Genomic DNA, 27,790 nt, shown 5'->3' with positions numbered 1-27,790 from the left:
ATGACCTAACCCCTCAGATGAACACCGTAAAAAATAAAAACTGTGCTAAATAAACAATTTTTTGTCACCCTACATCACAAAAAGTGCAATAGCAAGCGATCAAAAAGTCATATGCACCCCAAAATAGTGCCAATCAAACCGTCATCTCATCCCGCAAAAATCATACCCTACCCAAGATAATCGCCCAAAAACTGAAAAAACTATGGCTCTCAGACTATAGAGACACTAAAACATGTTTTTTTTTTGTTTAAAAAATGAAATCATTGTGTAAAACTTACATAAATAAAAAAAGTGTATACATATTAGGTATCGCCACATCCGTGACAACCTGCTCTATAAAAATACCACATGATCTAACCTGTCAGATGAATGTTGTAAATAACAAAAAAAACGGTGCTATTTCTTGTTACCTTGCCTCACAAAAAGTGTAATATAGAGCAACCAAAAATCATATGTACCCTAAACTAGTACCAATAAAACTTCCACCCTATCCCGTAGTTTCTAAAATGGGGTCACTTTTTTGGAGTTTCTACTCTAGGGGTGCATCAGGGGGGCTTCAAAATGGGACCTGGTATTAAAAAAAAAAAAACAGTCCAGCAAAATCTGCCTTCCAAAAACCGTATGGCATTCCTTTCCTTCTGCACCCTGCCATGTGCCCATACAGCAGTTTATGACCACATATAGGCTGTTTCTGTAAACTACAGAATCAGGGCCATAAATATTGAGTTTTGTTTGGCTGTTAACCCTTGCTTTGTAACTGGGAAAAAAAATATTAAAATGAAAAATCTGCCAAAAAAGTGAAATTTTAAAATTGTATCTCTATTTTCTATTAATTCTTGTGGAACACCTAAAAGGTTAACGACGTTTGAAAAATCTGTTTTGAATACCTTGAGGGGTGTAGTTTCTTAGATGGGGTCATTTTTGGGTGGTTTATATTATGTAAGCCTCACAAAGTGACTTCAATTTCAAGATTTACTTCTTGTAACGGATCACCTGGCACCCCGACTGAGTACCTCCGTTGACGGATGCGCCTAGCGTTTTCCTGAGGCTTCCAAGCACTCTGGCAGACACCACAATCACCGAACCGAAGCAGCATATAAATCCTCTCCCAAGCATATGAATGCTGTAGACAGTTGAATAGGAAACCATACGAATAGGTTTTCACTCCTAGCAGTCAAACTGGGACAGCATGCAACAAATCCTCCCCCAAGAATGAGACGACACTTCACCTTGAGGGTTAAAACAGGAACTCCCTTTATTTTAACACAAGCATTGATTTATACACATCTTCCAACAAGGTACCACCCACAGGGCTCTGCAAAAACAGCCAATCATATGTATCTACAGTATTTAAACCTTCCCAGCAATTGTACACAAAATCCCCTTCCCTCTGCCTCTGTCTGTAACGCAATAAACAAAACACAATGAGCATTGTCTGAGATGTAATTAACCAACACAATAAGCATTGTCTCAGACGCAATCCACAAAATACAATTACCAAACGTAATGGACTAACTTGAACCCTGGCATGCACATATACAATTTAACCGAACACATAATAACATACATAGTATTTAAGACAGCCTGAATGCAATCTGCTACACAGTCTTAAAGGGGCATTGTTCCTAAAAGTCATAACATGTCCACGGATGGCCATTAAAGGGCCAGTAGCAGCAATATAAAATACCACATGCCCAAATATTGCATTCAAACGTACCAATTCACCAGGGGCCATAGTCAGCAGGTAGGAGGCGGGCAGCCAGGCCTCTCTAATGCCCAGTGGCGAGGCGGATTCCGCCACACTTCTAAACTTCTAAGCCTTGTAACGTCCCCCAAAAGTAAAATGTCATTCCCAAAATGATCCTAACATGAAGTAGACATATGGGAAATGTAAAGCAATAACTATTTTTGTAGGTATTACTATGTATTATAGAAGTAGAGAAATTGAAACTTGGAAATTTGCAAATTTTTCCAAATTTTTGGCAAATTTGGTATTTTTTTATAAATAAAAATTATGATTTTTTTACTCCATTTTACCACTGTCATGAAGTATAATATGTGACAAAAAAACAATCTCAGAATGGCCTGGATAAGTCAAAGCGTTTTAAAGTTATCACCACTTAAAGTGACACTGGTCAGATTTGCAAAAAATGGCCTGGGTCCTTAAGGTGAAATAAGGCTGTGTCCTTAAGAAGTTAAGGACCAGTTCAGTTATGAAGTCACTGTTGGGCTTAGATTGGAGAAACCACCCATAAACGACCCAATTTTAGAAACTACACCCCTCAAGGAATTCAAGACTGATTTTACAAACTTTGGACAAACGGCAGGGCGCAGAAGAGAAGGAGCAATATATGGTTTTTGGAGGGCAGATTTCACTGGGATAATTTTAAGTTGCTATGTTACATTTGAAGACCCCCTGATGCACCCCTAGAGTAGAAACTCCAAAAAAGTGACCCCATTTTGGAAATTAGGGGATAAGGTGGCAGTTTTGTTGGTATTATTTTGGGGTACATATAATTTTTGATTCCTCTATATTACGCTTTTTGTGAGGTAAGGCAACACAAAATGGCTGTTATGGCACAGTTTTGATGTTTTGTTTTTTACAATGTTCACCTGACAGGTTAGATCATGTGCTTTTTTTAAAGAACAGATTATTATGGACGCAAAAATACCAAACATGACTACTTTGCTTTATTTTGTTCCTGTTTTACATCATAAAGCATTTTTAAGAAAAAAAAAAATAATCATGGTTTTTATGTCTCCTTGTTCTGAAAGCCATATATTTTTATTTTTTGGGTGATTGTTTTATGTAGGGGCTCAATTTTTGCGGGATGAGAGGACTGTTTGATTTGTACTATTTTGGGGTACATATGACTATGTACACTTTTTGTGATGTAAGGTGACAAAAAATTGTTGTTTTAGCACAGTTATTTTTATTTTTTTGCGGCATTCAGATGACGGGGTGGATCATGGATATTTTTATAGAGCCGGTCGTTACGGATGTGGCAAAACCCAATGTCCGTTTTCCTTTTTTTTTTTTTTTAATACAGTTGCAAGAAAAAGTATGTGAACCCTTTGGAGTGATATGGATTTCTGCACAAATTGGTCATAAAATGTTATCTGATCTTCATCTAAGTCACAACAATAGACAATCACAGTCTGCTTAAACTAATAACACACAAAGAATTAAATGTTACCATGTTTTCATTGAACACACCATGTAAACATTCACAGTGCAGGTGGAAAAAGTATGTGAACCCCTAGACTAATGACATCTCCAAGAGCTAGATGGAGTGAGGTGTCAGCCAACTGGAGTCCAATCAATGAGATGTGATTGGAGGTGTTGGTTACAGCTACCCTGCCCTATAAAAAACACACACCAGTTCTGGGTTTGCTTTTCACAAGAAGCATTGCCTGATGTGAATGATGCCTCACACAAAAGAGCTCTCAGAAGACCTACGATTAAGAATTGTTGACTTGCATAAAGCTTGAAAGTGTTATTAAAGTATCTCCAAAAGTCTTACTGTTCATCAATCCACGGTAAGACAAATGGTCTATAAATGGAGAAAGTTTAGCACTGCTGCTACTCTCCCTAGGAGTGGCCATCCTGTAAAGATGACTGCAAGAGCACAGCACAGACTGCTCAATGAGGTGAAGAAGAATCCTAGAGTGTCAGCTAAAGACTTACAAAAGTCTCTGGCATATGCTAACATCCCTGTTAGTGAATCTACGATATGTAAAACACTAAACAAGAATGGATTTCATGGGAGGATACCACAGAGGAAGCCACTGCTGTCCAAAAAAAAACATTGCTGCACTTTTACAGTTTGCACAAGAGCACCTGGATGTTCCATAGCAGTACTGGCAAAATATTCTGTGGACAGATGAAACCAAAGTTGAGTTGTTTGGAAGAAACACACAACACTGTGTGTGGAGAAAAAGAGGCACAGCACACCAACATCAAAACCTCATTCCAACTGTGAAGTATGGTGGTGCAGGCATCATGGTTTGGGGCTGCTTTACTGCGTCAGGGCCTGGACAGATTGCTATCATTGAAGGAAAAATGAATTCCCAAGTTTATCAAGACATTTTGCAGGAGAACTTAAGGCCATCTGTCCACCATCTGAAGCTCAACAGAAGATGGGTGTTGCAACAGGACAACGACCCAAAACATTGAAGTAAATCAACAACAGAATGGGTTAAACAAAAGAAAATACGCCTTCTGGAGTGGCCCAGTCAGAGTCCTGACCTCAACCCGATTGAGATGCTGTGGCAAAACCTCAAGAAAGCGATTCACACCAGACATCCCTAGAATATTGCTGAACTGAAACAGTTCTGTAAAGAGGAATGGTCAAGAATTATTCCGGACTGTTGTGCACGTCTGATCTGCAGCTACAGGAAACGTTTGGTTGAAGTTATTGCTGCCAAAGGAGGTTCAAACAGTTATTAAATCCAAGGGTTCACATACTTTTTCCACCTGCACTGTGAATGTTTACATGGTGTGTTCAATAAAAACATAGTAACATTTAATTCTTTGTGTGTTATTAGTTTAAGCAGACTGTGATTGTCTATTGTTGTGACTTAGATGAAGATCAGATCACATTTTATGACCAATTTGTGCAGAAATCCATATCATTCCAAAGGGTTCACATACTTTTTCTTGCAACTGTATATATATTTTTTTTACAATTGTATGTGATTTATTATGGGAAAGGGGCTTTTTTTTCCTTTTTATTTTTGTCCCACTCTGAGACTTCAACTTCTGGGAGTCTGATACCCTCTGCAATGCATTACAATACATCTCACTGGCTTCCCTAGAAGGCAAGCGCTGTGAAAGGCATTGGGCTGCCTTCTCAGCCATTGGGTCCCCATCACTGCAGCACAGGGACCTGATGGGGACGTGGAGGGAACCCGTACCCTCCACAATCCCCCTGCATGGTACGGTCAAGCTAGGGGTTAATACGACAGCATCTGTGTTTTCATCGGTGCCGGCGTATGCAGCAGGGGCCCGGCTGTCAGTGACTGCTGGGTCTGTGCCGCTGATCGGGCGGGCACAGCTCCTGCACCCACCCGATCAGCCTGCCGTAGCTGTACGTTGCTGGTCCTTAAGTCACGGATCCCAGCACAGTACACGTTCAGCAAAGGTCTACTGGTTAAAAAGTACAACTTGTCCCACAAAAAAACAAGCCCTCATACGGCTATGTGAAAATAAAAATAAAAAAGTTATAAACTCCAAAAAGGCAGGGAGCCCTTAAAGAGGTTGTCTCATTTCAACAAATGGCATTCATCACGTAGACAATGTTAATACAAGGCACTAATGTATTGTGAATGTCCATATCGCCTCCTTTGCTGGCTTCATTCATTTTTCCATTGCATTATACACTGCTCATATCCAAGGGTTACAACCACCCTGCATATCCTCCAGTAGACCCTGCACAATGGACGGAGGTATGGCAGATCAGCTGATCAGTGGGTGAGAGGATTGTCGGACCCACACCGATCAGATAGTGATGGCCTAGATAGGCCATCTCTTCTCCCCCTTAGTTGCAGCTAGTGGAAATTTTATTCATAGCCATATCGTCATTTTCTCCTACACAGGATGCAATCAAGGTCCAGGGTGGAGTGGATGGTTGTTTCTTTTTGTATCTAGTGGGTTATATCGAAAATGAGCGAAGCATAGCTTGTGTCCATGCTTGGCTAATTGGAGCAGCGGCACAGGCATGAAGTTGTCAGCACCAGGCTAAATGTCTGGCCCTGTCAATCTAGCAGCAAATGGACGCTTCTTCGCCTGCGAAGCCAGCCACCCACAAGTAAAGAAGCTTTGCTGATAAGACAAATGAATTAGCTCATCTCTAGATTATATTTCTTGAGACTTTGCTGAAAAGGTGAATAAAAGTTCTCTTCATTGATCAAGCAGTTTTTTGATTGCCATGGTTTCTGTATTCTATTAGTTTTAGCTAGTGAAGGAAATCTGCAGTTCTGTGACATCTAATGACGGCTTTCACCCCTTAAAGGAGTTGTCTTACTTCAATAAGTGGCATTTATCATGTAGAGAAGATTAATACGTGGCACTTACTAATGTATTGTGATTTGTCCATATCGCCTCCTTTGCTGGCTTCATTCATTTTTCCATTGCATCATACAGGGAGTGCAGAATTATTAGGCAAGTTGTATTTTTGAGGATTAATTTTATTATTGAACAACAACCATGTTCTCAATGAACCCAAAAAAACTCATTAATATCAAAGCTGAATATTTTTGGAAGTAGTTTTTAGTTTGTTTTTAGTTTTAGCTATTTTAGGGGAATATCTGTGTGTGCAGGTGACTATTACTGTGCATAATTATTAGGCAACTTAACAAAAAACAAATATATACCCATTTCAATTATTTATTTTTACCAGTGAAACCAATATAACATCTCAACATTCACAAATATACATTTCTGACATTCAAAAACAAAACAAAAACAAAATCAGTGACCAATATAGCCACCTTTCTTTGCAAGGACACTCAAAAGCCTGCCATCCATGGATTCTGTCAGTGTTTTGATCTATTCACCATCAACATTGCGTGCAGCAGAAACCACAGCCTCCCAGACACTGTTCAGAGAGGTGTACTGTTTTCCCTCCTTGTAAATCTCACATTTGATGATGGACCACAGGTTCTCAATGGGGTTCAGATCAGGTGAACAAGGAGGCCATGTCATTAGATTTTCTTCTTTTATACCCTTTCTTGCCAGCCACGCTGTGGAGTACTTGGACGCGTGTGATGGAGCATTGTCCTGCATGAAAATCATGTTTTTCTTGAAGGATGCAGACTTCTTCCTGTACCACTGCTTGAAGAAGGTGTCTTCCAGAAACTGGCAGTAGGACTGGGAGTTGAGCTTGACTCCATCCTCAACCCAAAAAGGCCCCACAAGCTCATCTTTGAGGATACCAGCCCAAACCAGTACTCCACCTCCACCTTGCTGGCGTCTGAGTCGGACTGGAGCTCTCTGCCCTTTACCAATCCAGCCACGGGCCCATCCATCTGGCCCATCAAGACTCACTCTCATTTCATCAGTCCATAAAACCTTAGAAAAATCAGTCTTGAGATATTTCTTGGCCCAGTCTTGACGTTTCAGCTTGTGTGTCTTGTTCAGTGGTGGTCGTCTTTCAGCCTTTCTTACCTTGGCCATGTCTCTGAGTATTGCACACCTTGTGCTTTTGGGCACTCCAGTGATGTTGCAGCTCTGAAATATGGCCAAACTGGTGGCAAGTGGCATCTTGGCAGCTGCACGCTTGACTTTTCTCAATTCATGGGCAGTTATTTTGCGCCTTGGTTTTTCCACACGCTTCTTGCGACCCTGTTGACTATTTTGAATGAAACGCTTGATTGTTCGATGATCACGCTTCAGAAGCTTTGCAATTTTAAGAGTGCTGCATCCCTCTGCAAGATATCTGACTATTTTTGACTTTTCTGAGCCTGTCAAGTCCTTCTTTTGACCCATTTTGCCAAAGGAAAGGAAGTTGCCTAATAATTATGCACACCTAATATAGGGTGTTGATGTCATTAGACCACACCCCTTCTCATTACAGAGATGCACATCACCTAATATGCTTAATTGGTAGTAGGCTTTCGAGCCTATACAGCTTGGAGTAAGACAACATGCATAAAGAGGATGATGTGGTCAAAATACTCATTTGCCTAATAATTCTGCACTCCCTGTACACTGCTCATATCCAAGGGTTACAACCACCCTGCAATCCAGCAGTGGTGGTCGTGCTTGCAAACCACAGGAAAAAGCGCCAGCCTATGTGAGCTCCTGTGGTCCTGGCCACTGATGCTGGATTGCAGGGTGGTTGTAACCCCTGGATACGAGCAGTGTATAATGCAATGAAAAAATGAATGAAGCCAGCAAAGGAGGCGATATGGACAAATCACAATACATTAGTAAGTGCCACGTATTAATCTTCTCTACATGATAAATGCCACTTATTGAAGTAAGACAACCCCTTTAAGGGGTGAAAGCCGTCATTAGATGTCACAGAACTGCAGATTTCCTTCACTAGCTAAAACTAATAGAATACAGAAACCATGGCAATCAAAAAACTGCTTGATCAATGAAGAGAACTTTTATTCACCTTTTCAGCAAAGTCTCAAGAAATATAATCTAGAGATGAGCTAATTCATTTGTCTTATCAGCAAAGCTTCTTTACTTGTGGGTGGCTGGCTTCGCAGGCGAAGAAGCGTCCATTTGCTGCCAGATTGACAGGGCCAGACATTTAGCCTGGTGCTGACAACTTCATGCTTGTGCCGCTGCTCCAATTAGCCAAGCATGGACACAAGCTATGCTTCGCTCATTTTCGATATAACCCACTAGATACAAAAAGAACCAACCACCCACTCCACCCTGGACCTTGATTGCATCCTGTGTAGGAGAAAATGACGATATGGCCATGAATAAAATTTCCACTAGCTGCAACTAAGGGGGAGAAGTGATGGCCTATCTATGTGGGTCCGACAATCCTCTCACCCACTGATCAGCTGATCTGCCATACCTCCGTCCATTGTGCAGGGTCTACTGGAGGATATGGGTGGGGAGAATAGGCATTTGGGCACGTGTGACAATTACACTGGACAGATTAAATGGATATTTTGAGAAGGAATCAAAACACCACCAGGGGACATTAGAACAGGTTTGTAACAGCAATATATAGACATTGGAGCATTATTTTTTTTAAATAATTCCAACTGACAAATTGATATTTTCTTATATTCTTACAGCTGAAATAAATATTTATTTTTGGATAGCCCCTTAAGCTCAATGTACTGGGTAAGAGCAGAATTATTGTCATAGGTGGATAAAAAAATGAACATATATTTTCCACTACCACTATCTGTTCTGTAGGAATTGTTTAACTCATGCTTTTATCCATAATAGTGTAGCGATGTGTAAAAACTGCAAAAAGACATAACCCTAGTCAAGAAGAAAACAATACAACCAGCAACCCACTAAATAAAAGTAATTAAGTAGCATTATGTGAACTACTGTAACTGGTCTAGTAATATAATGTCATGATATGATGTGATATCACACTCTTCAGATGATCTCTGCATACATGACTGGCCCAATTTATAAGATTTACTATAAATCTGTATTTCTGATTATACTAAGATCGCATTGCTTTACATCTTCTTTTCGTACAACTAGCACTCATAAGAACAAAAAATTGCATTTGTAAATGATGGGATTGTTTTTCCATTACTTAGACTGCTAAAACATAATGGGGGTTAAGACCGGCATTTTAGACGGCGGTCTTAATAAGGTTCTAAGCTGGCAGTGGATCGCCGAAGTTATGTAGACGCGTCGGCCTCTAATTAACTTTGGCGGATCCACGGCCGCATCTAAATTAAGGAGTTTGTGTAGATTTAGATCGGTTTCTATGCCTAAAACAGGCGTAGAAAATGATGAATGAGATGGTCCTGCCGGCCTCTTCCCCGCTCACGCCAGGTCTAAAAAAGTGGGCGGGGAAGAGGACGGGCACAGATTGCAAATTACCTTTGCACTACAATCTGTGCCAGAACTACGCCTAATATCGATATATTTCTGCTTAGTAAATGACCCCCAATACGTTTTCAAAAAGTTCAAGTCACTTACTATAACTCAGCATATACATATCAATATTTGAATCTGGAAAACCTGATCACAAATTGCTTAAAAATTATAGTATACAAAATGTCCAGCTATAGGGTATTATTGTTAAGTGAACTTTTAGGTCTCCCTGCCAATGGTTTTATCTAATTAGTTTGATATCTGACTGAGTATATTACAGAAGAAATAATGAAGAGTTTATAAAGGAAATAAAGGGGTTTTTGTGAGATTAAAATATGGAGTTTATGCACAATTTTGGCAGAGTGGGCGCCGAGTATTGACTGAGATCGGTCGCTAGAATAACATGAGTTCAACCATCCATAAGGAAATAAAGGGGTTTTTGTATGTTGCAATATTTTTTATGTATTTTGTCACAATTGGTGAACACTTATTTCACACTATGTATTAGGCTACATGCAAACGACCGTATGTGATTTGCGGTCTGCAAATTGTGCGGATCCGCGAAAAAAAAAAGGATGACATCCGTATGCTATCCTTTTTTTTTTTGCGGATCCATTGTAACAATGCCTAAAACGGAAAAGAATAGGACATGTTATATTTTTTTTTACGGTGTGCTGTCTGTGTTTTTTGTGGACCCTTTGAAATGAATGGGTCTGCATCCTATCCGCAAAAAAACGGAACGGACACAGAAACAAAATACATTCATGTGCATGAGGCCTTAATAGGAGATAGTAATGTAATTGGAGACCCTTGAGTAACCGACCTTTCCCAGCAATATGTATGGGGCAGAACTTGACCAGTACACCCAGGAGCTAGAATAATTTTAGCATCACTACCATTTATGTGCATGCACTGTTGGTAGGATCTTCTTTGTAGCAACTTCATTGTTACAGTACTGGGTACAACTGTAGTGTTCCCTGTTTATTCTATACTTGCATGCCTATTTTTTACTTCATCGGGCTTGGATTACATTGTATATTATCGAGTATGACCATCTGACGTTAACATGAGTTACCGCATATTTGTTTTTTGTCTTATATGGATTTATAATCTTTCATGTTTTAAATCAGTGTTCTTTTAATATACAAATATTGTTCTGATAAGCATCTCATTTGTACGCCCCTTTTTGGTTTTTCATAGTCTACAAAATTTATCATACACTGTGCGATATTTGATAAATTTGGTGGAAATCAACGCAATGCAGACTTCCGAAAATGGATTTTAAAAAATTCCTTTTTATAATAAATCATCTACAATACGTTTGTTAGCTTTTTAAACTAACATACTCATTTGCATATAATGGGGAGCTCTTATTGGAAAAGTGCATACATCCATGATTATTTAAAATGTAAAAAGCAAAGTGAGCCTGAGAATTATACTAAACTGCTGAGAAAATCACACAAACACACGTTTGTTATCCAAACTGATTTTTGACCCCTCCCTCCTTCAGTCATAACTTTTTAAATTTTACACTGACATAGCGGCATGAGGCCCAGTTATTTTGCAGGGCAATATATATTTTCTAGCCACTGTTTTAACTGGCACATACATGCCAGTCTGCAATTTATATTATATAGGGAAATGCCAAAAAATTAGCAAAGGGATGCTTTCCAGTTAACAGCGGATTCACTACGTACTGAAAGTCAGCAGTTGTCTAATACTTTGTGAATCAAATTCTCATTATTTTAACTTGTGTTTGCTTTCAAAAAATGAAAACCTGTTTTTGCCCTTTTACGCCCAAACACAGCTCTGATGAAGGTACTGTACTCTTGTGTCTCCACCAAATACCAGGACAGATTTTTATCAGGTAAAAAAACTAATGTTTTCTTTCAATAACTAACTGTAGATATCTAGAAAACTGTAAGTAGATGTGTGAGGATACCAACTATGTAATTATTATTTTCTTCATGTTATACCTTTATGATGCACTGGTAAACACATACTAGTAATAAAAAATAAATAAAAAGACCAAAGATGACATTATCAAACCAAAAACCCCGCTGCTACACTACAACCATATGTTAAAACCATAGCACAATTGTTAATGATACATTGCTATATTTCTGGTACTAAAGTGATTGGTAACTATCACTCAACATCACTCCAATATCATAAAAGAAGTATAAAAGACATAAACTTCTCTTTTAATCCACTCTTGGTTTTGGCTTCAAAAACTGCATAAAGAACCTGAACAAAACCTGCATGTGTGACAGCACCCTAATGGTCGGTGTCAACCATTAAGCACGCTGAAATCTGTACAATTTGTTACAATTGTTATAACGGCTTTTATTAATAGCTGTTAAGCAATATGAAGCCCATGAGATTGTTCATTCATTACAAAGTAAAATGAGAATGTTTTGTGGCCAACTTTGCTTCCTGAAGTAAACATATTAAAAGATTCTTGAACATAATGGACTTCAAAGCTGTGATGAGACGTTTTCAAAAGGGTAAGTTACATTGGAAAGAGCAATGACACAGTGTTAACACCAGTGATGATAAAGGAGGGAGCGTAAATCATGTGGACACAGGCACAAAACCTTCTCTAGTCAACTCGCCTCTTGAAGGGTGTTCCAAAAAAAACTTTTCAAGCATATTTATAAATTAGAATGAACAAAAAAAATTAAAATAACAACATTCTAAATTAATTTGAACACGATGATATTGTTAAAAACTATTCTTTTCTAAATATGTATTATTTTAGAAGTAAAATACAAAATAACATAGTAACATACAATTGTACACATATATTCTGTAAATACATCAAACATGACTATCATAGGTTTCATGTATTATTTCTAAAAAATTATAAAGAAAATGGATTATCACATGGCAAAATCGAAATTATGAAAAAAAATTACCGTAACCTAAATGCGATGTGTGAAATTCTTTCTATTCCTAAAGCATTTTATGTCTAATATATAAACTAAAATAAAGGTTGTCTGGTCTACGCAACAGTACAAAATAAAACAGAAGTATAAAAAAAATACAAGTAAGTGGTAAGGTAAGTAAGTGGTCTACCTGCAGGTATGAATGAAATATTAATGATAAATTCTAGCCTTTAACAGGGAAACATAAATGTTCCAATTCACAAAGAGAAATGTAATATATAGGAGATATAGCACCTGTACTTGATTGTGTAGAACCAGCATAACAATAATAGGATTACCTTGTGGTTATAGTTTTTACAATAAAATTACATTTTGTGGTCAGCAAGTAAAAGAAAAGAAAGATCAACACTGATACAGGACTGTATGTGATACAGACTCCTGTAGATTTCTGGACAGTCAGCTCAGAAGAGGTGAAAATTTGTAGGTAGTAAAGTACAAACAAGTTTACTGCCTGCCCTGGAAGCTACTGCCAAATATAAAGTGCATTTAATAGAAAAAAATACACAAAAGGTTAAGCGCAAAAAGTATTTATCTAGAAAATAAAATACAAATGTCTGGAAGGAGTATGTACTTTATATATATGTAACACACATGCACCATGATGAAATTACTGTATTAGTAACAGTAGTGTGCAGTAAATTATTAAATCCTTGCCGGGTTGTTATTAATTTTAACATGTTTTTAATGTATGCCTTTTTTCTCAGTATAACCTTAGACATAAAAAAAGCTGCATTGCAATGTAATAAATAAAAGACACTTCTACAGTTCATAATTGGTCTTAATTAAATTCGTTGTGAACCTCTTTTATTACACACGCAGTGGGAATACTGTTCATTTGCTGCCATCTAATAGACAGTTATCACATGTAGTATAGTTTACAAATTTTACTTTCCGTCCATAAAGAAGTTAAAAAATTCATTCATTTTTTATAACTGTGGGCACTATCCACTGCAATTTAAAATGAATTGCTTTTTTGTTTCAGGGTACAAAAATATAGTGTTAACCAAAATTCATAAAATACAGCTCTCACTTATTAAACACATATAAGACAATAGATATTTTGCTCAGACACACTTATATGTTTAATATACCAGTTGATTCATTTAAACCTATAGTTTTATAAAATTGTGGAAAATAAAAATGATAAAAAAGTAGGCTTTATAACAAAAATAATTATGAAACTTTAAGCAGAAGCCTCACAATTTATAAAAATGCTGTATTTTAATATTTATTGTCATCATAAGATTTATTTCTTTTATTATACTTTAGTAAAACTATAGTTAAATAAATCGGACATTGGATTTTTCAGTCCTATTTCCCATGCAAAAAAAAAGGCTTCTAATAATTACATACTTCGTCTTATAAGAATTACATATATATTGGTCTTGATAAAGTCATGGATATCTCTTTCAAATATTCAGAAATACACTTGCTCCTCATTGGTCATTAATTGCAAATACAAACACCTTTGATATGCCGCTACAATTTTACACAATAAAATATGTAAGACAAGCCAAGATATCTACACAGCGATTATAGCTAGGGCTTGATACATAAAAACTATTAATAATATTATTTTTAGGATGTTACCATCTGATTTACATACAAGATATCTAACCCAAACTCACAGCGCTCCTTACTTACAGGTATCAGGTTTAGTGATAGTCTTCCTATACGCAAATGTTAGAGTGACCCCCTCTGCTCAGTCACTAAACTGCAAGCAAACAGAATACGCTGGTTGATAACCAAATGTCATTAATAATCTAATTATTATTTCTTTTTTTTTTTTTACTGACAATCCAATGCTAATATACCCTCAATAATAGATGCACACTTTGGGGGGGGGACATTTATCAAATCAAAAGTCAGTTTTTTGGCTTAAAAATGTCACAAGTCATGTCGATTGCAGCAGTTTTTGTAACAATTGGACAAATTTTGCGACATTTGGGGAGCCTTGTCATTTTTCAAAGTGGTCTATGGGTCGAAAATTGAGATTACTAGGTGTAACTTTTGCAAAAGTTGCACAAACATCGTATGTCCATGCCAGGCAACCCCCTGGTGTACTTTTACACATATAATTGGAAACCACATTGCATTCATGCCAAATATATTAACCCCTTAGTGACCACACACATTTTTTTTTTTTTTTTTTATTATTATTATTATTATTATTATTATTGCATTCTAAGAGCTATAACTTTTTAGTTTTTTTTATCAATGTACTGGTATGAGATTTTTTGCAGGACAAGTTATAGTTTTTAATGCACCATTTTAAGTACATACATGTAATGACTGATTGAAGCCAGCTGTTTAGCTAAAACCCCCTTTGTTTACGTCAGTAAAAAGGTGTATAACTGGTTACTAAGGAGTTAATAAGGTGCACCATTTCATACATTTTCTGCAGGCACACAAATCAAAGACTTAAAATGACACAAAAACAACAGAAAATGGTAAATGTCCCCCATTGTGTCATGTTCTAATGTGAAATGGCAGAATGGTGCAAGGATAAATACAGACTTATATCCTCAGATTAGGTCTAATATATCAAACATTTTGAGCGAGATCCTAAACCTCACATAACATAAGTAACACTGTCCATTTTTACATAATATTTGGGACAGGAATGAGCTTTTATAAGGCAGTCTCAGGGTTTCTTCCTATATATACACCTGACTGTTATTTTTTCACTGTGGCGTAGTAGCAAAACGCCAGAAGGAAACCGATACCAGAACTGATTCCATTGTCTTCTATGGGATTATTTCTGCCATCCGGCATATCAGTTATGATCACAAATGTCTCCCTCAGCCAGACAGAAAAACGCAGGATTTTCCTGCCCAGCTATGGACACACAAAGTGCACAAAAACGTCATCAGCTATGTCTGGCTCAGGCATAAAACAACTGGCCAAACACAACTCATATATATGAACCCAGCCGTATTGGTTACTTAGTCCCTGAAATCCCACTGCACACGTTCATATAGTTCTGTGAATAGGCAGCATCTAAAGAAGACTTCTTGCACAATTTCACTAACCTCATTATAAGTTTATATAAAACAGTATATATATATATATATATATATATATATATATATTGTATTTTACATGCTGATCTTGAATTCACATGGTTCTACTCACTATAGAGGTAAAAAAGCATGCTATATTTATAGAAGTTTCTCCCTGTTTTTATAGCCCATCGCTCTGGAAACTACATTTACAAGATGATAAAACATTTTTATTTGGAATGTTTCCATAAAATGTAAATCAGAGGACAATCTCCATATAGAACTTCCTAAAGGAGCTCTCCCAAGGTCAAGCTTTTCTTTCTTTTGTTCCACTCAAAAATGGACTAATCTAGAAGGTTGTTCCATGGTTGCCAAATAGCTATGTTAAAACATGGCATGCATTTCAAGAGGTTTAATGGTTTGTTTTTTTACAAAAGGTTTTGGGGTGGTGTTTTATATTTAGGGACATTTTGTACATGCGTTTTTTGACGTTTTTGAAGAAATATAGAGAAGCCTATGAGGAAAACATTGGAAAAACACAATGGGCATTCCCTATTGACTACCAAGATGCACACGTTCAGGATTTATGTGCGAAGAATCCGCACTGAAATCCGCAGGGAAATCCATGCGGACAATCTGCATCAATTGGTGCAGACTTACATGCGGATTTGATGTGGATTTTCCGCATGCAGATTTTACTAAGTGAATGGAGAAAATCCGGTCAGGAAAAATAAAATAAATTGACAATTTTATAATCCGCATCATGTACAAGAGAATTTCAAATTCTCATAGAATACAATATACATGACCTACGGTGTGGATTTTCAGCATGCAAATCAGCACGCAATCCTGACCGTGTGCATTTAGCCTTACTATACAGAATTTCAGAGAATCCAAATTATTTGCAATTTTTTTCTTTTCTTGTTCTGACGAGTGCTAGTATTAAAGGACAATGTAGTCAGCCTCTTAGAGTTAAACTGCTACTTTCACAACAAAATTGTTTTCACCCAAAGTGTAAACTGTTCCAATGTCTGAGAATGCCATCGGTAACTTTGAGAACTACCAAGTTAGGCCATGTTCCTTTTCCCTTTATGTTTGGTGAATGCACTGGACCGGGTCACCAACCACCCAAAGCATTACAAAAGAGTGTCAAGCTGGTGTGCATCAGCATACATTTCTTTTGCTATATAGAAAAGTATAGCCTGCCGCACTCTCCGAAAAAATGGGCCACCACATAAAATAAGTGTTACAAATGTATCCCACCCTATGGCTATAGAGTTGCATATGTTGGAACCTTCCACCTGGAGTAGAGGTTGGGGAATACTCCTAAAATATACATCAGCCATGACCCTTAGGAGTGTCTTAAAGTGGCCCTTTAAGACCCATTTAAATAGAACCAGTCACATTGAACATTTGAGTAGCAGGCAGTATGCTATAGAGCTGGAGGAGCTGAGCACACTTATATATAGTTTGTGGTGAAAAGATTCAATAAAACTAGAAATGTATTCATTTAACTATCTGCTCTTTGAAGTCAAGGAGTTGCTCCTATTAGTGACTGACAGCCTTCCCTCTATGACGGTGTATACACAGACAGCTGTCAATCACTGATAGGACCAGCTCCGTGACCTCAAAGCAGAGATTTAAAATTACAAAATCTTTTCCCACAAAACTACATATCAATCTGCTCATTGCCTTCTGCCCTATAACATGCTCATGGCAGAAAACTGGATTTTTGAGTGTAATAGTCCTCATTTTTGGCAAATGACTGAGAATATACTACTGGCTGCCATGCAATCACTTCTCATCTGCTTCCACTGCACTTCTTCCTGTTGTCTTGTTTTACTTCCTGCTGTATGCAATAATAACAGCTTTTGAAGCCACCATAAAGGATATAAAATAAGGTGCAAATGGCAACAATCATCAAGTTCAACGCTATGATACCAGACTAAATGCTGTCAATGCCACTATCAACAGCAATCAGTAATCAAGTAGCAAAATAAGACATGCTCGATCAATAGAGGTCTTTAAAATAAATTATATTGGCATATTATTGTAATTACAGGTAAAACTCGAAAAATTTGAATATCGTGCAGAGTTCATTTATTTCAGTAATGCAACTTAAAAGATGAAACAAATGTGAGATAGACTCATTACATGCAAAGCGAGATATTTCAAGCCTTTATTTGTTATAATTTGGATGATTATGGCTTATAGCTTATGAAACCCCAAAAGTCACAATCTCAGGTCCCCTTTGCTCAGGGGGTATGGATTAATTAGCTGACTAGAGTGACACTGAGCCCAGAATATTGGACCTTTTCACAATATTCAAATTTTAAGCTGCATTAATGCAACTCCTTTTAAGTTGCATTACTGAAATAAATGAACTTTTGCACGATATTCTAATTTTTCGAGTTTCACCTGTATTTAGTAATCCATATGCGATACAAACGAATAATCAGCTCAAACTAAAGCAAGCTATAGCTCAGGGCTCATTTATTCTGCAAATATGCAGTTCAACACAATACAACCGAGGGAGAGGCAGACATTTCCAAATGCAAACTCAAGCGCGGTTTACAATATTTAGCTACAAGTAAACTTTTGCCCATAATAAAATATATTTGTTGATAATGTGCGATAATCATCTGAATAGAGGCATTGTCATCTGCCCTGACAGTTTTGGTCATGAAACTAACAAAAATAGCCATTCACACAACAGAACTGTTAGCCATTTATAGCGCCAGAAACCAATTATTGTTTCATGAAAAAATCCCTTTCAGTCAATATTCAAAATAGAAAGAAAAATCTTGATAAGGGAAATTCAAAAAAGTACACATTGGCCGGGCGACAATTAAATCTTTGAATGCCACATATGGATTTCATTCTCCTTGTGTTAAGTTCAAAAAATAAGGAGGAACTTCAGTAAACAAGGGTATAAACGGAGCCTGAAAAAATCTATCAAAAGACAATATTTTGTGAAGGCTGGCTACAACACTGACACAGCAAAACCATTGTACTTTGTTTTGCTATATACAGCTGTGTTTTCACAGATGCAAAGCCATGTGTCTTCTCCAAAAGATGCAGCCTTCCTTCAGAAGTGACTGCAGATCAAAGCATCACATTCTGAAGTACAACATGCTCTTTGCCTGTGAAAGTTACATTTTTGTAGTCACTAAGAAACCTGCATTCCATCTGCAGTCCTTATGTACTAATGTCCAGGTTTATCAACACTAGGGACACAGTAAGAACCAAGATTAGTTTACTTTTGGCCTCCACATTAAGGAATAACTCAAGAAAACAGGTGTTCTTATAAAAGTAATAATCTTATAAATATCCTATCTGTAACACAACATGTCGTAGTTTTATTCTGGCCACCTCTCGGCATGCTGCCGCTGGAACTCCAGCCTGCCCCCATTATAGCCAATGGGGCCGGAGCGGTAGTCCGGGGGGGCATGCACTAGCGGCAGCACGGATCCGGCAGGCTGTTCACCCGCTGGAGTTCCTTGCCACTAGTGTGAAAGTACCCTAAGACCTCAGGATACGCCATCAGATCAGTGGGGGGTCCGACTCCCAACAACCATATCATTCAGCTGACTGAAGGCGAGAAGGTACTCCAGCAGGCGTCATGCCCCTTTCACATTGTTTACCCGGCACAACGCTGTTTGTCTGTGCCCGCTATTGCAGCTCAGTCCTATTCGACAAAAAGTTACAAAAATGTTTACAAAATGTACAGCAATATACTTGATTAACAATGACTGGGAACCCCTTTAAACAGCTGATTGGGAAGAGTCCCTGGAGTTTGACACCCACTGATCTCATACTGATGGTCAATCCTAAGGGTAGGCCTAGACAAACTCCTTTAAAGACAGTACCTGTGCTCGTCCTCATGGGTCCTGGTGCATATCTGCCTGGAAAGGATACAAAGAACCAATCCACTTGTTTAGATGCAAAAAGTATCTCACCAGAATGATGTAAAGGCTGGCATGTTGTACCCAACGGATACATAAATAACAGAAATGAAACAACGCACCGCTTCTGTAGACTTCACGTTTATAATCTAGAGAGCCGGGCTGTTGTTTCAATCTACTTGATTAGTCCCACAGAGGACTACATGAATATGTGATGGACCCATTGCATCTGAAACTGTTGGCTTTTCTGTCTTTTTTAAAGAAAAAAAAAGTCTTGCTTTATGCTATAATAAAAAATAAAAAATTGTATATTCTGTATATTACCTGGAAGATTAAGCAACTTCTTTTAAAAGCTGCTCGTATCTATGAAACGGACAGCATTAAACCAATTTAATGCAAGGACCCTACTTTACACATATGCTCACTGCATGAATGTTAAAAAATCTGCTGCCATTACTGGAGATATTACCCCCAGGAGCTGGCTCACTTGTAACCATGGTTACATACATCACATTTTTACGACGGATACATCTTGTATCCAAATTGTTTCCTACAGCCCATTGCCAAATGCTAACTTATCAAGCTATGTGGCCAGATGACATAAGAAGATGTACAAACGAACAGGTTTATACATTTATCACACGTTTATTTATACCAGATACTGAAATAAAACCAGCAATAAACCTTTTCCTCTGGTATGTACCGGTGGAGACATATGTGTCTACGAGAAAGACCGTTCCTCAGCCAAGAGCAAAATGGACGCTGTCTAAAGGTGGCCACAGGCATGCAATAAGATGTCCTTGCTGCCTGTTCCCACAAAGATGAGCACAAATCCCAAAGCAACGCGCACATTCAGGGAAACAGGATTCAGTCTTAATCCTCTGGGCACATTGCATCATCAGAGTACTACGAAATAAGTATATAGACTTGAACTGCAGGGATCAGCTGCTGGGGCGTCTTGTAAGCAAGGGAGTCATGTAGAGAACGTTAATACAAGCCACTTACTAATGTATCGTGATTGTCCATATTGCCTCCTTTGCTGGCTGGATTCATTTTTCCATCACATTATATACTGCTCGTTTCCATGGTTACGACTAACCTGCAATACAGAAGCAATGTCCGTGCCTGGCCACCAAAGAGGCTGGTGCTTTTTCCTAGAGTGTGCAATCACGACCACCGCTGATGGATTGACCAGGGAAACGAGTAGTGTATAATATGATGGAAAAATGGAAGCAATATGGATAATAACAATACATTAGTAAGTGCCTTCTATTACCTTTCTCTACATGATAAATGCCACACGTAAAAGTGAGACAACCCCTTTAAACCAAAAATTTTCTGCATCGCTTAAGAGTCTGGAAAATTTGCATGTCCTAATAGGGCAATTGAAAGGGGTTATCTGAGCATGAAGTGGCGACAGACTTAGGGTACTTTCACACTTGCGTTTTTCTTTTCCGGCACTGAGTTCCGACACAGGGGCTCTATACCGGAAAAGAACTGATCAGTTTTATCCTTATGCATTCTGAATGGGGAGTAATCCGTTCAGGATGCATCAGGATGTCTTCAGTTCAGTCGTTTTGACTGATCAGGCAAAAGAGAAAAACGCAGCATGCTATGGTTTTATCTCCGGCGAAAAAAACTGAAGACTTGCCTGAATGACGGATCCGGCATTTTTTCCCATAGGAATGTATTAGTGCCGGATACCGGCATTTAGAATACCGGAATGCCGGATCCGTCCTTCCGGCCTGCGCATGCGCAGACTGAAAAAAAGGTGAAAAAAATTAATGCCGGATCCGTTTTTGCCGGAAGACGGATCCGGCATTTCAATGCATTTTTTCGACTGATCAGGCATGTTTAAGACTGATCATAATCCTGATCAGTCTTACTAATGCCATCAGTTGGCATACGTTTTGCCTGATCCGGCAGGCAGTTCCGGCGGCGGAACTGCTTGCCGGATCTCTCTGCCGCAAGTGTGAAAGTAGCCTTACTAATTTCTGAGGTGGGTCACTCATGAGCTACAACTAAGTAGTTGCTGAGAACCTGCATTATAATGATTGCAGCCCGGGCAGTTACTGATGAGCTCCTGCTATCCCCACACCCCTGCTGATGATGGACAGGGGGGCACAGAGAGCAGGAACACATGAATAACTGGGACTCTTCTCCGGCAGCCTGTGACTCTTTTCCAGGACTGGGCTGCAACGAATATAACGCACTACTGTTATAGTCCATCCATGAGAAATGATGGCATGTGATCGGTGGTAACCCACTGTCTGGGACCCACGCTAATCACCTAGGGCTCCAGTAGGCAATTTATCTGGACATCGCCACTCATGTCCACCCGTTGTGTAGGGAGAGATAGCTCCAGTCAAGTGAATGTAATTAAAAGTAATCCAAAAGATATAAATGCTGAATAAATGCTGTATTTATAACATGTTTTAACCAATTACAGAGCAAGACTTACAAATGTGAACGGTGAAGTAGCTGTCATCTGGTGCTGCTGTAACTGCTATACGTGCCTCATGCCAGGAGCCAGTGATCTGGATTCTATGGGTGGTATGGTCACATCATGCACGGCCCTGTGCCACGGGTTGGATAACACCTGTTTAAAGTGACAGTAACATAAATGCAAACACCAGCTATTTTGTTAACAGCATTGGCATTTAGCACGCTTGGAATGGACTGCACTCTTTAAAAAGGTTTCTGAAATGAATCAATTCGGAAGGTACATACGGTAATTCTGCATCGCTGCAGTTTCCATATACAAGCTGCATGCATTAGAGTGCAAACTGTCATGACACTTCTCATGTGCCCAAGGTAATTAAAATGGGGTTGATATCCATCGCGTATAGACACGGCTTGTTTTCTGTAAAGTTCTATTTGCTTAAGCAATAAGAAATGTGTCTGCTGTGTGATATCTGATGTTAGTTTTTCAGGCTAGTCTGCCAACTATTTGATAAATGCAGAATTTGCTAAAATAAACATTTTCTCTATTTACTCTGGCCATGGGTAAAAATATGTGAAAACCCATGGGGAAAGAGAGATACAGTTTCATTCTTTCATTATTTTGTGAGTAAGTCTGCCCCGAAGCTATTAAAAATAAAATCAGTGCACTGTTATCATTTGAGATAAAGCGGCATCAAAGCTCGCTGGAAAGGACCAAGAACACTTTCAAGGACTTTTTCGTTTTCAGCAGGTCCAGCCATGAGTTAAGCTAGGACTGCCATCTAGTGGCAAATCCCAAGACTGCACTCGGCAGAATTTAAGCAAAAAAAAAAAACATAAAACATTTTAAGGAAAGTGTGTAAGTCACCTTCAATTTAGCCTGATTGGAAAATAAGATGGGAAAATTGGCATTAAGCATTCAACGCCCCAAGTTGGTGGCAAGTATCAAACAAGAGCAGGTGTAGTTTTTGCAAATTGGGTCATTTACAATTGGCTCCGGATTACAGTCATCCAATGCTGTTTTTTTTTTTTTTTTTTTTAAATATAAAGCCGTACAGTGGCCTTCCAACTAAAAATGAACAGATGGTAATTTATTCAACTACTTCCTGTTTAATTAAAAGCAGCTGTCCCATTGCCTGTGCTTTCAAATCATGTCCATATTTGAAGCTAAAGAGTTGGTAGTGCCAGAGCTAATCTACATTACTGGCAGATTGCAAGGTACACTTCAAACTACAGATAAATATTACCAGGCCACAAAATGGCCAGCTACTGTTACTGCACCCCGCCGGTAAATGTTGGCTGTGACTGTGAAAGAAGATAGAGGGGTTTTCAAACAATCTTCCTGAAAAAAAAAAAAAAAGAATGCAAACAGCAGCGTCATAGTAAATGTCTGTGTCCTGACACTTTTCCAGGCGTGCACACACTGAAGAGAATAATCAACATAATTCACCAATTATTCCCCACACAATGGCGTGCCGCCTTAGGAACAGTTTGCCGGCTTCATCACAGTTCTACTTCAAAGTGCTGAACAAGCGAGGAAGACAAATGCAGAACGCAACAAAGAAGTGTGCGCGGTAATTGGCTCATTAGTCAATCTATTTTAAGTCGTCCTGTCTGTAGCATGAACCGAGTCCGCAGACGTGTGAATCAGCAGCACATTCCACTTGGGTTTACGTTAAAGGGATATAAAATTATGTCCACGGTAGAAACCCCTTTATCCCAGAGTTTCCTACTTGGAACGGCATCTGTTTGTAATAAAAGTGGGAACAACAAGATCTGAAACCTGAAAAACAGGGACAGGTCAACGCGATGAAAAGAGGTGTCACAGAAAAAGGCTTGCATTCCAAATCCAGCCCACAACAAGCTCCTTGGCAGTGCCATTTCATCTTCTCTGACCTCAATTAAGAAAGTTCTCAAGAATGTTAAGGGGATTTCCCCCAGATGTCGGCCCACCATGGATCATACAGTATTTCCCAGCAAGATGGGAGCGCCCCTTTAAAGAGAATCTGCTACCATGAAATGCAGTGCAGTCTCCAGGCTATAGAGCAGGAAAAGCTGAGCAGATTGGGAAAAGATTTAGTAAAATTTGTAATTTATCCATTTAAATCTATGCTGTGACCATGTATTTACAGCCATCTCTGTGTACACATTTATATAGGGACAGCTGTCAATCACTGAGTAGCTCCACCCCCATAACTACGCGGCATAGGAAGAGCAGAGATTTAAAATGTATAAATTACAAGTTAAACTGAATCTTTTCCCATAAAACTATACACCAAGCTCCTCCTGCTCTATAATATACTGCCTGCTTGACTTGCATGTTCATGATCACAGGTTCCCTTTAAGTCTCCTCCTATTGAAGACATGGTTCGCTTTCATCTAGTGACCATATTATGTTTGCAGCTACCTGCCAACTATGCTACCAGCAACAACAATAAAAAGATAAATGAAAACCATAAAAAATATATAATATCCGAATACCATATAGCCAGCCACGTCTTCTCTAAGAATCAACTCGGCCGGTTTCTCCATTGAAGCCAGTGCTGTATAATTATGAGGTTCTGCAATAGAATAGCTCCATAAAGCCTCATTCACATGTCCGTGCTTAAATCTGTGAAAAGGTGGTCAGCGTTGCCTCCGTGATGGATCCGTGTGCCATCCAGGTTTCACTGAACAGCTGAAAAATCATTTTCAAGGCACTCTTCCTAATGATCCGTGGTTTTCACGGACCTATAGGCTATAATGGGCGTGATGGATCCGTGAACACGGACAAAATAGAGCATGCATCCATGCTAAAAACACGGACCCACGGACCGCGCTAAAACACTGATGTGTGAATAGTATGAATGAGGACGCGTGCTGTCAGTGAAGAACACATACAGCACATGATGCTGGAACACTGACATATGAATAAAGCTTAATAGAGGAACGCCGGGGTTTGGAAAACAGTTTTCATTCAGATGCGTTACAAAAATGAGGACAATCGCATACTAAAAAAAAGTTATACTCATCCTTCTGAACTCTTACGATCTTCCCTAAAAAGCTTTGTTTTCACAGCTGCAGCGGTGATGTGCCTGTATGGCCTTAGCCGTCTTGCGCCATATACCACTGAGGTCAATGATTGGCTGCAGCAGTCATATATTGGTCGCCACAACAGAATGGAGAGGATTTGGATAATAAATATATATTTTTTTTTTATTATTTCAATACCTTGCCATGCCTAAAAAAAAAATTAAACTAGGACACCCTGATTATAATAAATGTTCTTATATTATTCTACTCAAAAATGTCATCAAGTCAGATGCCAAAGCACTTTCAATACTACCTGTTCGTCTGACCTTACACAAGAATGTATGGGGTTATTTATCAAACTGGTGTAAAGTAGAACTGGCTTAGTTACCCAGAGCAACCAATCAGATTCCACCTTTCATTTTCCAAAGGCGTTGTCAAAAATGAATGGTGGAAGCTGATTGGTTGCTATGGGCAACTAAGCCAGTTCTACTTTACATATATCTGTCATCATGATCAACCCTATTAAACCAGGTATACTGCTGGGTACGGTTCATCATGTGCCAGCGCAGATCCCAGTGCTGGGATGACACATGAGATCTTCACTGCGCATGTGTCTATAGTACTGCTGCCACAGGGCCAAGTATTGGAGCAGTGAGCATACACCTCATTTGCATATAAACAAAAATAATCATTTATCTGCAACGGTAATACAGATTGCAGCAAGAAACGGCTTGTTTTAGAACCATGATCACCCTACCATGCAGCATACCTGGTTTAAAAGGATTCTATCTTAAGGCCTCATGCACAAAGCTGTTATATGCAATAACGCCACCCAAGTACCAACATGTGCTTCGGATTTCATATGGAGGCATACAGAGGTTTCTTTTTTTATCACATACTGAACACGTGAGCAAAAAAAATAAAAAATCATGATTTTCTCTACTTGAATTCCGTAGGGGAGAAAATGATGCTACTTGGAGTGCCTATTGGCTCCGTAACACAAAATGTTAGGAACAATGAAGCAGGTTTATTAATATGGTCTTAAACCTAGATAGCATAAATCTATCCACCTGCCGCTCAATGCATTCTCTATGGGCCCGCTGGAATATTTCCACCAGTCCCATAGGGAATGAATGTGTGGCCTTTGTACAGAAATAGTGGCAGAGGTAAAGCCGCCCTACAAATCGCCCTGTGTGAATGGCACTGTGTGCACAAGTGCCACCCGTTAGAAAACTGGATATGCTGCATATAGTCTACTCCCACTACAAAGCCCACCTAATACCAGCGCTGGCTCTACCATTACATCACACTCAGGGGAATAAGCTAAAGTAGGGGGGGGGGGGGGGGGGGAACAAAAACAAGTAATGTCAAAAACTTGCAAGCTGCATGACCAGTGACGGGAGATTTATGTGCCAGGGGATAAAGACTACATTGTGGTCCATGGTGATGGATGGTGAGGTCTGAACTAGGACTGAGGCTGCTTTTGGTAACTTTCCAGGACTAGCAGCCTTTTTACATTAGAATTTAGGTTCCTTGCACAGCCTTTGGAGTAACAGAACTAACTTTGACAGGAAAGTGAAGAGATCACAGGAACTCATGTTCAGGGCTAGACACCGTTCTCTAACTTTATTTGGTTTGTTTAGCTTGAGACAGAATTCTATGGCAGATTTGTGGCTCAATTCTGATGTAATGTGGTAGATCTCAGGCCATGGCCCCTCACCTGTAAAGCCACATTACTTGGTGAGCTAGGTGCAGAAACTGGATCCACCAGATTGTGCCAGATTTTGGAGCAGTTTACAAGGTCTGCTCCTTGCTCATAAAAATGTTGCAAATGTTCTTCTATGTAATACCAGATGGAAACGCAACACACTGAATGGGTCTGCAATCCGCAAAGACAGGGAGCGGTGCAGAGCGAAAGCTCTACGGAGCGCTTCTGAGGGATTTTGGTCTGTGCGTCCGCTCCGCTATTTGCAGTCGGCAGCACGGGCAGGAGGCGCACACATTCCTGCGCCTGCGCCCTAATAGCGGAGGACATTTTATCTTTTTTGGACGTGGGTTGTGATTATTATTGGGCCTAATGCATAACAAACGGCAGATACAAGGAGATGCTGTTGCTCATACTCACCAATTAGAGTGGTTCTTTAATTTTCCAGCCCACACTGGTAAAATGAGAGCCAAGAGCCGACTGGTTTTTATCAGCACTAGTTATTTTATATCCAAGGGGTAGTGTTGTCAGTACATTGAAGTCTTAACTAGAATTCAGTAATGGGTGCATATACAGCAGACCCCATATAGGTTTAAAAAGTCATAAAATAACTGCATATGGTTCGCTGCATTATTGTGGATTTAATAAACATGTCACTTAATTACATGCACTTTAATGAGAAGCGGTTTATAAAGTGAATTAATTATTGTCTCATGGCAGGAACTGTCTGGCTGGTTTTGTAAAGAATAGTAATAATATCACCACTGAGCAGCGGGGTATATTGGATTGACTTTTATAGGTCGTGTTTAACTTTACTAAGCCATGTGCTACATGTCAGTCCATACTAGAGAGGTCTTCCCTCCAAAACTGGAACACGAGTACCTCCACATCACCTCAAACGTGCAACGATCCGGAGCAATCCGTTATCTTAAATACTTAGCCTGCTTATGGTACTGTATAGTATTAGTAATGCATTCTCTAGGGAACATCAAAGCAGAAAATAACCAAATGAGATGATTATAAGGCTACTGTCACACTGGTGTTTTGGCTTTCCGTTTTTGTGAGATCCGATCAGGGCTCTCCCAAGCGGTCCAAAACGGACCAGTTTTGCCCTAATGCAGTCTGAATGGAAAAGGATCCGCTCAGAATGCATCAGATTGCCTCCGTTCTGTCTCCATTCCGCTGAGGAGGCGAACACCAAAACGCTGTCTGCAGCACTTTGGTGTCCATCTGACGGAACT

At 39.1% G+C, this 27,790-nt stretch overlaps 1 protein-coding gene across 1 annotated transcript in view; it reads right to left on the bottom strand.

The window, feature by feature from the left end:
• Positions 1 to 27,790, bottom strand: part of CLYBL (citramalyl-CoA lyase) — a 453,107-nt gene that overhangs the window by 405,345 nt on the left and 19,972 nt on the right.

The sequence above is a fragment of the Bufo bufo genome, chromosome 3 (genome assembly GCF_905171765.1).
Source record: "Bufo bufo chromosome 3, aBufBuf1.1, whole genome shotgun sequence".
Taxonomy (NCBI): Eukaryota; Metazoa; Chordata; class Amphibia; order Anura; family Bufonidae; genus Bufo; species Bufo bufo.
The sequence above is the reverse complement of the archived record's forward strand: the minus strand, read 5'-3'. Positions and strand labels throughout refer to the sequence as shown.